General features: G+C 31.1%; 1 protein-coding gene across 5 annotated transcripts in view; it reads left to right on the top strand.

Annotated features, from left to right (window-relative positions):
• LOC119602835 (ecdysone-induced protein 78C) overlaps positions 1-19,842 on the top strand; it is a 100,392-nt gene that overhangs the window by 76,566 nt on the left and 3,984 nt on the right. The window lies entirely within an intron of this gene.

Here is a 19,842-nt window from a genome sequence, read left to right as displayed (position 1 = left end):
ACGGTACATTGACCCCTTACTCTGAACTATACACTTAAATTCACATAATCTTTCCTTTATTATTATGTTTTTTTTTTTTTTTTGCTGCTTCGTCTCTCTTTCATAGAGTATAATTAGAACTCAATTACAGAACACTTTGTAGTAGTACCAAACCAACTACTACGAGTACATACCACTACTACTACTACACTAGTACCAACTACTACCACATTCAATGTTCACATTCATTCCACTCATAGATACACAATGAATGAAGAATGTGCTTTAGTTTTGGTTTAAGTTTTATTTTCAGCATTATTTTTTTATTATTCACTTTAGTTTTTTCATTCAGAGGAATTGTGTCAAACAACCACAAATTTAAACCATCACCACCGCACAAGAATGACCTGGTTTTCCGAAAATTAAAATAGACATGTAGAATGTATGTAGACACAGATATAAACTCACATACATACGTTCGTACATAGTCAGCTAACCAACATACTACGATTGCATTTACGAGTTTGTACCACAAACAAGTTAAAAAGTTGGTAGTGGTCGTTGTTGTTGTTGTTGCTGCTTAATGCTCCAAGACGACTTAAAATGCACCCAACAAACAATTTCAGAGAAACATTTAGGCTATAATATATAGACTAATATAGGGACCACAATATAGACTAGTCTATAGACCCGAATATACAATAAACTGTACTAGTCTAAGCACCCGACTATAGACTAGTCTATGGCCCCTCCTATAGGACTATAGATCACACTATTAACTCTTAAATGCAGCCGAATATACATTGTACTAACAACCAGTATATATATCCAACTATTGATCAGTCTATAAACTAGCCTATAAAACCATTCTAAGCTACTTAATTTATACAGATTTTACAAACACTTAAAATCTTTTTCATTAATTGCCTAATATAAATTTCCGGTTAAGATACAACTATTAAACACTAGGCTTTAAAATAGTTTTTTTTTATTACGCTAATTAAAATTTTCAACACTTCCTATTAATTTCATGTAAAGTATTCAATTAAAAATTCATTTACATTTATTAACAGTAAAAGTTCATTAAATTTATTTAAACTTTAAATTTTGTGTCTCAAAATACATATTTTCATAATCTGGCATGACCATCTTTTTATGTAGATGATGTGTGTGCTTCGGTTTGTTTATTTTGTTTGTTTTGCTCTAATACAAAATAGTTATTTCTTAAAAAAATATATAAAAAAATTATCTGATCCACTACATACACCGCTATTAAGTAATTTTATTTGCATACATTTTATGAAATAAATTCGAACAGAAAATTACTAAAATAAATTAAAATCATAGTGTAAATAAAACCATAAAGACACCACCTATCCGTAATTTTTAAAAACACATAGAGTGGCCAGATCAAGGGGAAATAGAGAAGTGGAAAGTAAAGTGAAACTAAGTCTAGAATACTAGATTATACACTACACTATAGACTATACTATAGACTAGACTATAGACTATACTATAAACTATACTATAGACTAGACTATAGACTGTACTATAGACTAGACTATCGACTATACTATAGACTAGACTATCGACTATACTATAGACTAGACTATCGACTATACTATAGACTAGACTATAGACTATACTATAGACTAGACTATAGACTATACTATAGACTAGACCATAGACCCTATAGACTACTATAGACTAGACTATAGACTAGTACTATAGACTAGACTATAGACTAGACTATAGACTACTATAAACATAGCTATAGACTAACTATAGACCTAGACTAAGACTAGACTATAAGACTCGACTATAGACTAGACTATAGACTAGACTATAGACTAGACTATGACTAACTATAGACTAGACTATAGACTAGACTATAGACTAGACTATAGACTAGACTATAGACTAGACTATAGACTATAGACTATAGACTAGACTATAGACTAGACTATCAGACTAGACTATAGACTGACTATAGACTAGACTATAGACTAGACTATAGACTAGACTATAGACTAGACTATAGACTAGACTATAGACTAGACTATAGACTAGACTATAGACTAGACTAATAGACTCGACTATAGACTAGACTATAGACTAGACTATACTAGACTAGACTATAGACTAGACTATAGACTAACTATAGACTAGACTATGACTATAGACTAGACTTAACTAGACTATAGACTATAACTATAGACTAGACTATAACTAACTATAGACTAGACTATAGACTAGACTATAGACTAACTATAGATGACTATAGACTAGACTATAGACTAGACTATAGACTAACATAGACTAGACTATAGACTAGACTATAGACTAGACTATAGACTAGACTATAGACTAGACTATAGGACTAGACTATAGACTAGACTAAGACTAGACTATAGACTAGACTATAGACTAGACTATAGACTAGACTATAGACTAGACTATAGACTAGATATAGACTAGACTATAGACTAGACTATAGACTAGACTATAGACTAGACTATAGACTAGACTATAGACTAGACTATAGACTAGACTATAGACTAGACTATAGACTAGACTATAGACTAGACTATAGACTAGACTATAGACTAGACTATAGACTAGACTATAGACTAGACTATAGACTAGACTATAGACTAGACTATAGACTAGACTATAGACCAGACTATAGACTAGACTATAGACTAGACTATAGACTAGACTATAGACTAGACTATAGACTAGACTATAGACTAGACTATAGACTAGACTATAGACTAGACTATAGACTAGACTATAGACTAGACTAGACTAGACTATAGACTAGACTATAGACTAGACTATAGACTAGACTATAGACTAGACTATAGACTAGACTATAGACTAGACTATAGACTAGACTATAGACTAGACTATAGACTAGACAATAGACTAGACTATAGACTAGACAATAGACTAGACTATAGACTAGACTATAGACTAGACTATAGACTAGACTATAGACTAGACTATAGACTAGACTATAGACTAGACTATAGACTAGACTATAGACTAGACTATAGACTAGACTATAGACTAGACTATAGACTAGACTATAGACTAGACTATAGACTAGACTATAGACTAGACTATAGACTAGACTATAGACTAGACTATAGACTAGACTATAGACTAGACTATAGACTAGACTATAGACTAGACTATAGACTAGACTATAGACTAGACTGTAGACTAGACTATAGACTAGACTATAGACTAGACTATAGACTAGACTATAGACTAGACTATAGACTAGACTATAGACTAGACTATAGACTACACTATAGACTAGACTATAGACTACACTATAGACTAGACTATAGACTAGACTATAGACTAGACTATAGACTAGACTATAGACTAGACTAGACTAGACTAGACTAGACTAGACTAGACTATAGACTAGACTATAGACTAGACTATAGACTAGACTAAAGACTAGACTATAGACTAGACTATAGACTAGAATGTAGACTAGACTATAGACTAGAATATAGACTAGAATATAGACTGTAGACTAGACTAGGCTAGACTATAGACTATACTATAATAGTTAAACCCAAAAATCTGGCCACTCTATATGTTTCACATAACACACATTTTTTAATAAAAGCAGAACACAAAACCAACAAAAGTAGTTAGTGATAGTTGTAGTTTAATGTTTGGTAGTGGCGAATGAATATGAATAAGCTCTGCCACTAACCACACGTCGACCACCACTCTACTATGGAATCTATTCTCTACTCTAATGGTTTTACAAAAGCTCCATAATACAACATACATAGCACCAGATACAAACAGCGAACGTAAATATAGCTATAGTACCTACAAACACAGTTATGTTTGGCATTTGTTTATACTCAAAATAATATCTAATAAGCAGCAGCAACAACAACATCGCCCAAATATTCAGGTCATTCCTCCCGCTTCGATGGTTTGCTTATAATGTGAAAAAAAATTATTTCAAAAATAAAAAAACTACAAACAAAACTGACATCGTCTCTAAATGAATGACTAACCGACGGATACTTAATAATTTTACTCTCTGTTTAGCTTTTGTTGTTTTAATGTAGTTAATCTAAATAAAATTTAGACAGAGTTGTTAAGGAATTAAAAGATGAGCAGGAATTTTATGGCAATTTTTGAAAGAAGACTTGTGTTCCTTTTAATTATCATGGCTGAATTTTCGAAAAATTTTTGAAGCATGAATTTATTATTTTATTACTCTGAATCAACGTAAAAGTACACAGCTATTTTGCTGGTTCTTTCTCCTTCTACTTCATAAGTATTATTTAAAACCTAAATCTATTTAAGCTGCTTTATGAGGAAAATATTGTGGAAAAAAAAATTCTAAACAAAAAATTTAGCAGCAACAAAAACAGCAAACACAACTAAAGTGAAGAGTAGTTTATTAAACAAATTTAGCACACTTTTTAGCGCCATGTACGAGTATATGTATTATTACTACGCTACAGTTACACAAACGAAAAAAAAAACATTTCAAAAACTTGGAACGAGGAAGATGTTGAACAAAAAAAAAATATTATAAAAACTGGGGAGATTAAATTAGAACATTCATTCAAACACTCGTGTTTTTCATTTACTTAGTTTTTCTAACTTGGGGCAAAGTTATTTGTTGTTGCAAAATGTTATACGTAGTTACAAACATACAGACATATGTATGTATGTATGTACGTACGTACTCGTTGTACTTATGCTAAAATCATAGTTTGGTATTTGTGTCATACAATCTGTTTTGAAATCTAAGCAGTTTAGTTTTTCAATTTTTTTTTGCTTTTCGTTTTTTTTTTTGGAGATTATACTTTGATTTAAATTATGAAGGGGAGATTGGTTTTTGTGCTGAGTTTTATGAAAAAAAGAATATGACATTTTTCAAAAGATTACTAGTCGATTTATTATTACAACTTTAGAGGCTTAATAAGGGGTCCTGTTATAAAAAACTGAATAAAAACATTACAAGCAACTGGTTTTATTAAACTTTATTTACAATACATAAGCGTCCCCAAAAAGCTTCCCTTCTATTCAAAAGTAATGAGCTGCATGTTATTAAAAACCAACACTAGTTACCCAGTAATCCACTTGCATGGCTTTAATACTTTAAATTAAGAAAATATCTCTTAAATAACGAAATTTTAAACAAAAGTCTAGTCCCTCCTTAGCTTTAGATAAAAAATACTTATTTTGCTTCTTTTCGTTTTATTTTTCCAAATTTCTTAATCGTATTCAATTTTTTTTTTTGACATGTGTAGTCTTTCAAACTTGTTTTGTTCTATCTTAATTTCTTAATCGTTTAACGAAAAAAAAATTCTAATTTTATTAATTTAATCATCAATTAAAATGTTTTTGTTTTTAACCTCATGCCAACTAGTTGTGATTTCTTTCTCTATTTCATTCATTCTTAAAATTTTGCTCCAATTTAATTTGTTCACAATTGATTAACATAAATATTATTTGTATTATACTTCCTCAAGTGTTTCGATCAATTTTTGCATAAATTTTAATTTCTTTAGGTTTAATATTAGATTTTTAATGGCGTTCATTGACATCTGGTTAAAAAAAAAAACACTGTTTCCGAACTATTTAATCGGAATTTTATAAATCGAAATTGACTCATCTTAAACTAAAGTCTGGGACTGGTGTATAATCACGTTTAAGGATTAGACTGGTGACTGGGCTGTATGTTAGTCAGGGGACTGGTCTAGAGAATAGTATGTTGACTAATCTATAAACTACTTTGGGGACCTTACTATAGACTATTCTAGGGACTAGGCTCTAGTCTTGTCTAACGACTAGACTTGGACTAGTCTGAGGAATACACTTTGGACTAATGTGAGGACTATGCTAAAGACTAGTCGGAGGGCTAGACTTTAGAGTAGTCTGAGGACTAGACTTTAAACTATTCTGGGGACAAGACTTTAGACCAGTCAAGGGACTAAACTTTAGACTAGTCTGGGGTCTAGACTTTAGGTCTGGGGACTAGTTCTGGGGATTGGGATCAAAACTAGAATATGGAGTATTATACATATAAACTAGTCTGAGGACCATACTTTAGACTATTTTAGCCTGGGGACTAGACTATAGAATTGTCTAGGGACTAGACTATAGACTTGTCTAGGGACTAGACTATAGACTAGTCTGGGGACTAGACTATAGACTTGTCTAGGGACTAGACTATAGACTGGTCTGGGGACTAGACTATAGACTAGTCTGGGGACTAGACTATAGACTAGTCTGGGGACTAGACTATAGACTAGCTTGGGGACTAAACTTTAGATAAGTCTGGGAACTAGACTTTGAATAGTCTGTGGACTAGACTTTGACTAGTCTGAGGACTAGACTTTAGATAAGTCTGAAGACTAGATTTGGGTTTAAATTGTTGAATTGTCTGGGGATCAAACTAAAAACTAGTCTGGAGGCTAAATTGTCAGCTAATTTGGGGACTAGAGTGTATATTAATCTGGGATCCAAATTATAAGCTTAGATATAAGGGCAAGATTATAGACTTGTGAGAGACCTAAACTAAAGAGTAGTCAGGCATAGGTTATAAACTAGGCTTTAAGCTAGGGACAAGGCTAAGAGGTTAGGCTATATAATAGTGAAGGGACTAGACTCTAGAAAATAAACTTAAAATACTACTGGAGGTTAACTATCAGCTATCAGGCACTATACTATAGACAAGTTTGGGAACTAGTCTGTAAACTAATCTGGGGCCATACTATAGGCTTGGTTAAGTACTAGTCTAGAGACTAGACTGCTAGATAATAATCTATGCATTAGGCAATAAACAAGCATGGGGTCTAGATTGTCAAGGGACTATGAACTAGAGACTAACTTTCAACAACTTAGTAAGGGATGAAGACTATAGTCTAGGGCTTGGACTAGATTATCAACTATTCTAGAGATAAGTGGGCGATCTCATCTTTAGACATTTTCACTAAAAATTGAATTTTTCACCAAAAATAAAAAAATTCATTAAAAATAAAAATTTTCATCAAAAATAAAAATTTTCACTAAAAAATTAAATTTTCACCAAAAATTTAACTTTTCACCAAAAATATATATTTTCACTAAAAATTTAAATTTTTACTAAAAATTCAATTTTTCACTAAAAATTCAATTCAATTTTTCACTAAAAATTAACCTTTTCACTAAAAATTCAATTTTTCACAAAAAATTCTATTTTTCACAAAAAATTCTATTTTTCACTAAAAATTCAATTTTTCACTAAAAATTCACAAAAATTAAATATTTCACTAAAAATTCAAATTTTCGCTGAAAATTAAATATTTCACTAAAAATTCAAATTTTCGCTGAAAATTAAATATTTCACTAAAAATTAAACTTTTCACCATGTTTTCCAAATTTCACTAAAATCCATATTTTCACTAAAACTTAAAATTTTCACTAAAAACTCATTTTTACACAAAAAATTAAAATTTTCACTAAAAAATTTCGCAAAAAATACTGAAAATCCACTCTTCACTCTTCACCAAAAATTTAATTTTTCACTAAAAACTTTTTCACAAAAAATTCATTAAAAATTGAAAATTTATTTACTGAAAATCAACTTTTCATCAAAAAAATTAAAATTTCACTAAAAATTAAATTTTTCACTAAGAGTAACATTTTTTACAAAATTTAAACTTTGTACTTAAATTTTAAACTTTTACTAAATTTTTTGAACAAAAATAAGATTTTTCACAAAATTTTCGATATTTCATTAGATCTTACAAGCTCGGAATCTTTAAGTGCCTAATTAGAGTCACCTTACGAAAATCATGGAATTATATAGAAAACGTGAAAAGCTCTATACACATTAATAAAACCTTGACAGATCTTAAACAAATTACAAAACAACCTGACCTTCAATATTTCCTCTACGTTCGGAAAATTATCATAACAAATTATTTCTAAACTAATAAATAAATAAAATTTATGCATCAAACTCCTACTATATAGCAAACTATAACATTAAAGATCTTATTTTATTCCTAAACATCTTAGGAAACAGTTTATATCTTAATATTCAGACAACAATAAACATTGTTTTTACCAACCACAACATCGTCATCATCAGCCCGCCCCTCTGTTGAAGTTTAAACCAATATTGATTGTATTACCAATAACAATGATGGCAGCCCAAGACCGAAACCAACATCAGCGATTACTAAATAAATAAATTTATTTATTGTTTTTTTTTAGTTCTTTGACAAATAAAATAGAATAGAATTCTTACGGGGGTATCAATAACAATAACAATAGCCTAGCACAAGTATTAGTAGTAGTAGGTCAGTTCAAAATTTGCATTTTTATTTCGTTTCTTGTTTATTTTGCTTTTTTTTTTTTTGTTTAAACAATAAAAGAACAAAAAGCAATATAAATAAAATAGAATAAAGCTTAAAATATACATAATTTTGTTTTCTTTTATGCAAAGTAGTTGGAACTGAATATTTATTTTGTTTTTATTTTAAGTTGAAAAATAAAGACTGTAATCATTATGCTATAGTTTAAAAACTCATTTCTAAAAATGGTATTCTGCAATCTTATTCTTCTACTCTAAAGGATCTGATTTGTTTAGTTAGTTATAGTTGCATTTGCGCTTTTTTGTATGTTTTTTTTTCGCAAATTGTATATTTTACATAAGATTGAATTTTTATTAAAATTTAAATTAATTCCGCACTATGAATTTTTTACGTTTATTTTCTAATACTTTCATTTATTCCGTCCCTGTGCCGATTTATCTTTTTCTTGTAGCATTTTTAATAAAATAAAACTTATAACGAGTTGTTGATTTAATAAGATTTTCTTACAAGTTTTTTTTCTGTTTTGGTTTCTTATCAAGATGTAGCACGTCTAATATGGTCACGTTTATTTTAAAATAGTTTTTCACGCTGGAAAAAAGGCAACAAAGTAATAATCGTAACAAAGTAAAACAAATCTTTTTTAAAAACAAAAAAAAAAAATATTGCAGAAATACGGTAAATTTATAAAAGGAAGATTTTTCACATATAGTCTAGTCTATAGTCTAGTCTTTAGACTAGTCTATAGTCTAGTCTATAGTCTAGTCTATAGTCCAGTCTATAGTCCAGTCTATAGTCCAGTCTATAGTCTAGTCTATAGTCCAGTCTATAGTCTAGTCTATAGTCCAGTCTATAGTCTAGTCTATAGTCCAGTCTATAGTCCAGTCTATAGTCTAGTCTATAGTCAGTCTATAGTCAGTCTATAGTCTAGTCTATAGTCCAGTCTATAGTCTAGTCTATAGTCTAGTCTATAGTCTAGTCTATAGTCTAGTCTATAGTCTAGTCTATAGTCTAGTCTATAGTCTAGTCTATAGTCTAGTCTATAGTCTCTAGTCTATAGTCTAGTCTATAGTCTAGTCTATAGTCTAGTCTATAGTCTAGTCTATAGTCTAGTCTATAGTCTAGTCTATAGTCTAGTCTATAGTCTAGTCTATAGTCTAGTCTATAGTCTAGTCTATAGTCTAGTCTATAGTCTAGTCTATAGTCTAGTCTATAGTCTAGTCTATAGTCTAGTCTATAGTCTAGTCTATAGTCTAGTCTATAGTCTAGTCTATAGTCTAGTCTATAGTCTAGTCTATAGTCTAGTCTATAGTCTAGTCTATAGTCTAGTCTATAGTCTAGTCTAGTCTAGTCTATAGTCTAGTCTATAGTCTAGTCTATAGTCTAGTCTATAGTCTAGTCTATAGTCTAGTCTATAGTCTAGTCTATAGTCTAGTCTATAGTCTAGTCTATAGTCTAGTCTATAGTCTAGTCTATAGTCTAGTCTATAGTCTAGTCTATAGTCTAGTCTATAGTCTAGTCTATAGTCTAGTCTATAGTCTAGTCTATAGTCTAGTCTATAGTCTAGTCTATAGTCTAGTCTATAGTCTAGTCTATAGTCTAGTCTATAGTCTAGTCTATAGTCTAGTCTATAGTCTAGTCTATAGTCTAGTCTATAGTCTAGTCTATAGTCTAGTCTATAGTCTAGTCTATAGTCTAGTCTATAGTCTAGTCTATAGTCTAGTCTATAGTCTAGTCTATAGTCTAGTCTATAGTCTAGTCTATAGTCTAGTCTATAGTCTAGTCTATAGTCTAGTCTATAGTCTAGTCTATAGTCTAGTCTATAGTCTAGTCTATAGTCTAGTCTATAGTCTAGTCTATAGTCTAGTCTATAGTCTAGTCTATAGTCTAGTCTATAGTCTAGTCTATAGTCTAGTCTATAGTCTAGTCTATAGTCTAGTCTATAGTCTAGTCTATAGTCTAGTCTATAGTCTAGTCTATAGTCTAGTCTATAGTCTAGTCTATAGTCTAGTCTATAGTCTAGTCTATAGTCTAGTCTATAGTCTAGTCTATAGTCTAGTCTATAGTCTAGTCTATAGTCTAGTCTATAGTCTAGTCTATAGTCTAGTCTATAGTCTAGCCTATAGTCTAGTCTATAGTCTAGTCTATAGTCTAGTCTTTAGTCTAGTCTAGTCTAGTCTATTCTAGTCTATAGTCTAGTCTATAGTCTAGTCTATAGTCTAGTCTTTAGTCTAGTCTATAGTCTAGTCTATTGTCTAGTCTATAGTCTAGTCTATATTCTAGTCTATTATCTAGTCTATAGTCTAGTCTATAGTCTAGTCTATAGTCTAGTCTATAGTCTAGTCTATAGTCTAGTCTATAGTCTAGTCTATAGTCTAGTCTATAGTCTAGTCTATAGTCTAGTCTATAGTCTAGTCTAGTCTAGTCTATAGTCTAGTCTATAGTCTAGTCTATAGTCTAGTCTATAGTCTAGTCTATAGTCTAGTCTATAGTCTAGTCTATAGTCTAGTCTATAGTCTAGTCTATAGTCTAGTCTATAGTCTAGTCTATAGTCTAGTCTATAGTCTAGTCTATAGTCTAGTCTATAGTCTAGTCTATAGTCTAGTCTATAGTCTAGTCTATAGTCTAGTCTATAGTCTAGTCTATAGTCTAGTCTATAGTCTAGTCTATCTATAGTCTAGTCTATAGTCTAGTCTATAGTCTAGTCTATAGTCTAGTCTATAGTCTAGTCTATAGTCTAGTCTATAGTCTAGTCTATAGTCTAGTCTATAGTCTAGTCTATAGTCTAGTCTATAGTCTAGTCTATAGTCTAGTCTATAGTCTAGTCTATAGTCTAGTCTATAGTCTATTCTATAGGCTAGTCTAGTATATATAGTCAAGACTTTCATTTATTTCTTTTTCATAACATTAAAATAAAATTCTTCTGAAACTTTAATTTTTGTATAATTTCTCTCCTCCAAACAGTTGTGCCGGATATTTCTTATGATTCATATCCGCACGAGATCTTATAAATAAAGGAAAAAAATTGGAATACATTTTGAAGTTTTTACTTTATTACTTTAGTCTAGTTTTCCGAAAGTAGTGTTTATAAACCGGTTAACCGGTTAACCGAAGAACCGGTTTTTATTGCATATTTCGGTTTTTCGCAAACCGGTTTTTTTAAAACATTGGTTTTCGGTTAACCGGGTTATCCGGTTTTTAAGTCTCGGTTAACCGATTTCAAAAAAATCTAATTTTTAGTACAAAATTTTATGTTTTCTTTGATTTTTTATTGTGATTTTTAAAAATTTTGGATAGTTGAGATTGTTAAACAAATGTTAGGAAATGTTAAACATATACTACGCATATAAAATGGAGATTTACAATTTCAGACAATCAGGAAATTAGTAAAAAGTTGGCATTTAAACCAATAAAAAATTAAGTATTTAAAAAAATTCCAACCATTATATGAAGAAATTTGTTACTTATTAAGACGAATAAATAACGTTGATTATAAAATGCACTTCCTTGTTTACTGCGTGAGTATAATAAAAATCGAGAAGTTTGTCAAACGTTCTCAAAACGGATTTTATTTATCGAAACATAAGGGTAATTGTCGCTGTCCGAGAATTTATGCTGCTGGGGTTTTTCACAAACTGTAATGGCGCTTAGGTTGATTATCAGGAAGTAAGTAATGACACCTGTCAATATTCCTAAATGTCATTCACAGTAATTTGAACAACCACAGGCGTAGCGAGCGGAGGGTGGTCACAATTAAAGCAGTGGCTCAATGTCTATGTCGAGACAGTCGTCGTATACTTCCGTTCCCGATGAATCGTCGCGAGCCTGAACACTATTTATACTAGTGTTGGACATAAAATTTTTTATTGATATAGATGCATTATATATTCAAAGGTCAATTTATTCCTCCTATGGCAACTTCCATATACCTGACGAATCAATAATAACTTCAGATCTGTATAAGTTTGCTTTCTTATGATATATTAATGTACATATTTATACTAAAAAGTGCAAATATCTTATTAAGTAATTAATAATATTTCGCAAAATGAAATTTTTCAACTAAATATTATAATATTTTAAAGATTTCCAAACATTTTGGTTAACCGGTTTAACCGGTTTTTTTGTACTCGGTTAACCGATAAACCGGTTTTTTAGAAATGGTCAATTTTCGGTTAACCGAAAAACCGGTTTTTCCAAAAGTCGGTTTTTTATAAACACTATCCGAAAGCACCTTGATTAAAACAAATGAATTGATTTAAAATTCCATTTATTTACTCAGATTTGGATTTTGTGTGTGTTTTAGTTCTCATCTTATTAAGTTTTCATTTAGGCCAACTGATTTTTTTTTTTACTTATTCAGTTCAGTTTCATTTCATCTCCTTAATGCTACGAATAATGAGCACATAATATTAGTTATAGATAAGTTTGTTCAAAACTAGGGTAAGGAAGCAACAAGAAACGATATTGTAAGATACTAAGCTTTAATTCACTGTCAAGGAACTAAAGCAATATTATAGCGCAACTACTAAATACCCACCAGTAGGGTATTTCCTTATTCACTTCACCACTAACTCCACATTTTCGCATTCTCCACTTTCCTAGTTTACGTAGTTAATTTTCATTTCTTGCATTTCTTTCAGTTATCAGAGACATAATGAAAAGTAGGCTATTGAATTTCACTGGATTGTTTCAGATGTTTTCCTCTACTTTTGAGTATTTTTTAGTAGTATTTTATTATTTCTTTTACTACAAACTACTTTACAATTGCAGCTCTTGCTGTTGTCTGTATGAGCGATTGTTGTTGCTGCTGTGTTTTCATGTAATCATCAACAACATGTGTTTGCCGGTTGAACAGCAAGAAGCGCAAAAAACTCACTGTTTTTATTAATTTTTTTACACTTGTCGCTGCAGTAACGTCAATCATTTTTAAATGAACATTTAAAATGATGACAGATTAGTTTTATGATTTATAATTACTTTTTGAGATTGTGTGTATATGATAAAAAAAAGGTACTAATTACAATTAAGTACTTCTGGAATTTTAAATAGGTCATTTAGTACTAATCTTTAACAAAACTACAGGATAGACTACAGATCAGGCTATAAGCTAGATTATAAATTAGCTTGTAGATTTTACTATAGAACAAACTATAGGTTGGACTATGGACTAGACTTTAGGTTGAATTAAAGACTAGACTATAGACAATACTAAAGGCTAGACTTTAGACTCCACTATAAAGTAGACTATAGACTAGACTATAGACTTGATTATAGGATAGACTATAGACTAAATTATGGACTAGACTATAACTTAGACTATATAATAAGTTATAGTCTGTACTATATACTAGACTATAAACTAGACTATAGACTACGCTACAAACTAGACCATACTATATACTAAACTATAGACTACACTACAGACTAGACTACCACCTGGACTATACGCTACACTATAAACTATGTACTACTCTATAGACTAGACTGTAGGCTAGACTACAGCCTAGAATATAGACCAGACTACACTAGACTAGATTATAGACTTTACTATAGAATAGACTATAGACCAGACTATAGACTATACTAGAGTCGAGACTATAGACTAGACTAGAGACAAGACAATGTCTAGACTATATACTAGACATTGACCAGACTATATACTGGACTAGAGACGAGTCTATAGGTGGGACTATATACTAGACTATAGACTAAAGTATAGACTAGGCTATAGACCAGACTATACACTACACTATAGACTAGAATATAGACTATAGACTGGACTATAAACTATACTAGACTAGATATTACAGTAACTAGATTAGACTATAGACTTAACTATAGACTAGATTACATACTGAAATATAGACAGGATTAAATACTAGACTGTATACTAGACCATAGATCAGACTATAGACTATACTATCGATTAGACTATAGACTAGACAATCGATTAGACTATATACTAAACCATAGACTAGACTCACGACTCATCTATAGACAAGATTATAGACAAGATTATGTACTACTCTATAGACTAGACTGTAGGCTAGACTACAGCCTAGAATATAGACCAGACTACACTAGACTAGATTATAGACTTTACTATAGAATAGACTATAGACCAGACTATAGACTATACTAGAGTCGAGACTATAGACTAGACTAGAGACAAGACAATGTCTAGACTATATACTAGACATTGACCAGACTATATACTGGACTAGAGACGAGTCTATAGGTGGGACTATATACTAGACTATAGACTAAAGTATAGACTAGGCTATAGACCAGACTATACACTACACTATAGACTAGAATATAGACTATAGACTGGACTATAAACTATACTAGACTAGATATTACAGTAACTAGATTAGACTATAGACTTAACTATAGACTAGATTACATACTGAAATATAGACAGGATTAAATACTAGACTGTATACTAGACCATAGATTAGACTATAGACTATACTATCGATTAGACTATAGACTAGACAATCGATTAGACTATATACTAAACCATAGACTAGACTCATGACTCATCTATAGACAAGATTATAGACTAGACTATAGGTTGTACTAGTCTATAGACTATATTATGGATTCGACTATATACTAGACTATAATCTAAATCATGTAATCCATATTTATAACACTTTTTTTCGTAAATCGTTAAACGAATTAATAGTGTAGATTCTCTTTAAAAAAAACAGCATGTTTCGGCGATAATTTGTCTTACTTTCAAGCTCAGCAGAAGTTGGTCGTCAGTCAGTCCACTCGTCTGCCGGTTGTTTCTGTTTATGTATTATTCTCGTCTTTTACTTACACTTTGCGAAAGCGAATGGTGTTTTGATGGCGAAGCGATGTTGCTGATGACGAAGACGACAACAACGATGTGAACTGTTGATTGTTTTGGTTTGATTTAGGCTGCTTCGTTTCGTAAATTTGTATGACTGGCATCATCATCATCAACATGGATGGTGGTGGTGCTGGCTGGTGTGGTGTTGTGGTCTGTGGTATGTTTGAATACGGCATTTTTTTCTTATTTTTTTTTACACAAATCAATTGAGAATACTGGGTCAATGTCCCAAACTGATAACAAAACAAGAAAAAGTAAAAGACGAAAATGAAAAAATTTACAAAAACGATTGTATGTCTGAAAGAAATATTTTTATTAGTTTTCCAAAAAAAAAAAAAATTAATTCTATACGTAATTTTCTGTATCTGTAAAATCTTTTTTTTACACGAAAAAAGATAATTGTTTCTTTATTTTCAAGTCCTTTATTGTTTTTCAAAAATCTTAATTATTGGTCATTGCACTTTTCATTTCAGTTTTATATTTTAGGGGGGAAATTGAGTTAAATGAAAATTAATTTCTTAAGCTATTAATACTCGAACTCATCATACATATTTATTTATGTAGAAGAATAATCATTTTTGTTGGACGTACGCAAAAATATGTAGAGAAATATTTTGCCTTTGTTTTAAGTGAATCGGAAAATGAATTTTTTTGTGAAAAAAATATCATTAAAATTCTATTGTTTATAAATAGTATGAAATACGTTTGATATATTTTTTAACGGATTTTTCTTGTTGAACGTTGATGCATTTCTTTGCACCCTACACCATAGGCGGACAGATTTTAGACTAGTTTATAGACTAAACTATATACGACTTGACTATAAACTAAACTATAGGCTATACTATAGACTTGACTATACTAGACAAGACTATAGACTATACTATAGACTAAACTATGGACTAGACTAAATACTCGACTAAATACTAGACTATAGACTAGACTATAGACTAGACTATAGACTCGACTATAGACTAGACTATAGACTAGACTATAGACTAGACTATAGACTAGACTATAGACTAGACCATAGACTAGACTGTAGACTAGACTATAGACTAGACTATAGACTATAGACTAGACTATAGACTAGACTATAGACTAGACTATAGACTAGACTATAGACTAGACTATAGACTAGACTATAGACTAGACTATAGACTAGACTAGACTAGACTATAGACTAGACTATAGACATAGACTAGACGATAGACTAGACTATAGACTAGACTATAGACTAGACTATAGACTAGACTATAGACTAGACTATAGACTAGACTATAGACTAGACTATAGAATAGACTATAGACTAGACTATAGACTAGACTATAGAACTAGACTATAGACTAGACTATAGACTAGACTATAGACTAGACTATAGACTAGACTATAGACTAGACTATAGACTAGACTATAGACTAGACTATAGACTAGACTATAGACTAGGACGTATAGACTAACTATAGACTAGACTATAGACTAGACGATAGACTACTATGACTAGACTATAGACTAGACTATAGACTAGACTATAGACTAGACTATAGACTAGACTATAGACTAGACTATAGACTAGACTATAGACTAGACTATAGACTTGACTATAGACTAGACTATAGACTAGACTATAGACTAGACTATAGACTAGACTATAGACTACCTATAGACTAGACTATAGACTATAGACTATAGACTTGACTATAGATAGACTATAAGACTAGACTATAGACTAGACTATAGACTAGACTATAGACTAGACTATAGACTAGACTATAGACTAGACTATAGACTAGACTATAGACTAGACTATAGACTAGACTATAGACTAGACTATAGACTAGACTATAGACTAGACTATAGACTAGACTATAGACTAGACTATAGACTAGACTATAGACTAGACTATAGACTACTAGACTAGACTATAGACTAGACTATAGACTAGACTATAGACTAGACTATAGACTAGACTATAGACTAGACTATAGACTAGACTATAGACTAGACTATAGACTAGACTATAGACTAGACTATAGACTAGACTATAGACTAGACTATAGACTAGACTATAGACTAGACTATAGACTAGACTATAGACTAGACTATAGACTAGACTATAGACTAGACTATAGACTAGACTATAGACTAGACTATAGACTAGACTATAGACTAGACTATAGACTAGACTATAGACTAGACTATAGACTAGACTATAGACTAGACTATAGACTAGACTATAGACTAGACTATAGACTAGACTATAGACTAGACTATAGACTAGACTATAGACTAGACTATAGACTAGACTATAGACTAGACTATAGACTAGACTATAGACTAGACTATAGACTAGACTATAGACTGACTATAGACTAGACTATAGACTAGACTGTAGACTAGACTATAGACTAGACTATAGACTAGACTATAGACTAGACTATAGACTAGACTATAGACTAGACTATAGACTAGACTATAGACTAGACTATAGACTAGACCATAGACTAGACTATAGACTAGACTATAGACTAGACTATAGACTAGACTATAGACTAGACTATAGACTAGACTATAGACAAGACTATAGACGAGACTATAGACTAGACACTAGACTAGACTATAGACTAGACTATAGACTAGACTATAGACTAGACTATAGACTAGACTATAGACTAGACTATAGACTTGACTATAGACTAGACTATAGACTAGACTATAGACTAGACTATAGACTAGACTATAGACTAGACTATAGACTAGACTAAAGACTAGACTATAGACTAGACTATAGACTAGACTATAGACTAGACTATAGACTAGACTATAGACTAGCCTATAGACTAGACTATAGACTAGACTATAGACTAGACTATAGACGAGACTATAGACGAGACTATAGACTAGTCACTAGACTAGACTATAGACTAGACTATAGACTAGACTATAGACTAGACTATAGACTAGACTATAGACTAGACTATAGACTAGACTATAGACTAGACTATACACTAGACTATAGACTAGACTATAGACTAGACTATAGACGAGACTATAGACGAGACTATAGACTAGACTATAGACGAGACTATAGACGAGACTAATAAACTAGACACTAGACTAGACTATAGACTAGACTATAGACTAGACTATAGACTAGACTATAGACTAGACTATAGACTAGACTATAGACTAGACTATAGACTAGACTATAGACTAGACTATAGACTAGACTATAGACTAGACTAGACTATAGACTAGACTAGACTAGACTATAGACTAGACTATAGACTAGACTATAGACTAGACTATAGACTATAGACTATAGACTAGACTATAGACTAGACTATAGACTAGACTATAGACTAGACTATAGACTAGACTATAGACTAGACTATAGACTAGACTATAGACTAGACTATAGACTAGACTAGACTATAGACTAGACTAGACTATAGACTAGACTAGACTAGACTATAGACTAGACTAGACTAGACTAGACTAGACTATAGACTAGACTAGACTATAGACTAGACTATAGACTAGACTATAGACTAGACTAGACTAGACTATAGACTAGACTATATAGACTTGACTATAGACTAGATTTGACTACAGACTAGACCAAATAATACAATATGGACAAGACTATAGACTGCACTAAGTATATACCAGACTATAGATTAGACTATTGTCTAAGACTATAGAGTAGACTATAGACTATACTATAGACTTGACTATGGACTCGACTATAAACTAGACTTGACCATAAAATAGACTATTGAGTAGATTACAGACAAGGCTATACCATAGACTATTGACAAGGCTTGACTATTTCTATAATATGCCAAAGACTAGACTATAGACTTGACTATACACTGGACCTAGACTAGACTATAGATTAGGGTATAGAATAGACTATAAACTAGACTGAAATTTATACTATAAACTAGACTGTAAGCTAGACATGGATCACATACCAAAATCATATAGGGCTTCCAATCGGACGGTTATGACCGACTACAATGTATTAGTTATCGTTTCATTGCATTCTGTTTGGGTTTTTCCTTACCTTAACCACCCTCCCTCATTCTTCCTTGATCGCGCAATGTCTGTCTATATATTATACACCTAGACAGTTGAATTTTTTGGCAAATGACAGGCGGACAAGTGGATGTATTGACGACAGACAGCTCGATGTTTAAGTTGTACGTTCTTATAGAATAAAACGTCTCATTTTCAGCTAAATTGGCTCGTCGAGCATGAAGATTTCACTTTTTTTGTAAAAAAAAAAAACTGTCAACGTTTGAAATTTTTAACACAAATTTTTATTTATTTATTGTGGTTTTTTCGTATTTATTTGTCTTGTCTATATAGAAATAATAAAAAAAAATACAACAAAATTGCAAAAATGTCGCATCTTTTGTGTGTGGGAATTTGTTAAAAAATTTTTGTTTAATGCATTTTAATATTTTTTTTTTTTGTAAATTTTGTTTTATATTGTAATTGCAATTTTAAATTTTATTAAAATTGAAAGCATTATATTGTTGTTGAAATTATAATTTATGTAGAATTTGTCAGTAGAATGATTTTGTAACAAATTGAAAATTTTACCCAAAATGAAGGATTAAGTACTAGCAATTG

This window comes from Lucilia sericata, unplaced genomic scaffold, assembly GCF_015586225.1.
Source record: "Lucilia sericata isolate MDLA Ls3-8-SP2 unplaced genomic scaffold, ASM1558622v1 Contig000256F_arrow, whole genome shotgun sequence".
Classification (NCBI taxonomy): Eukaryota; Metazoa; Arthropoda; class Insecta; order Diptera; family Calliphoridae; genus Lucilia; species Lucilia sericata.
Note: the sequence above shows the minus strand (reverse complement) of the source record. Positions and strands in the feature narration are given on the sequence as shown.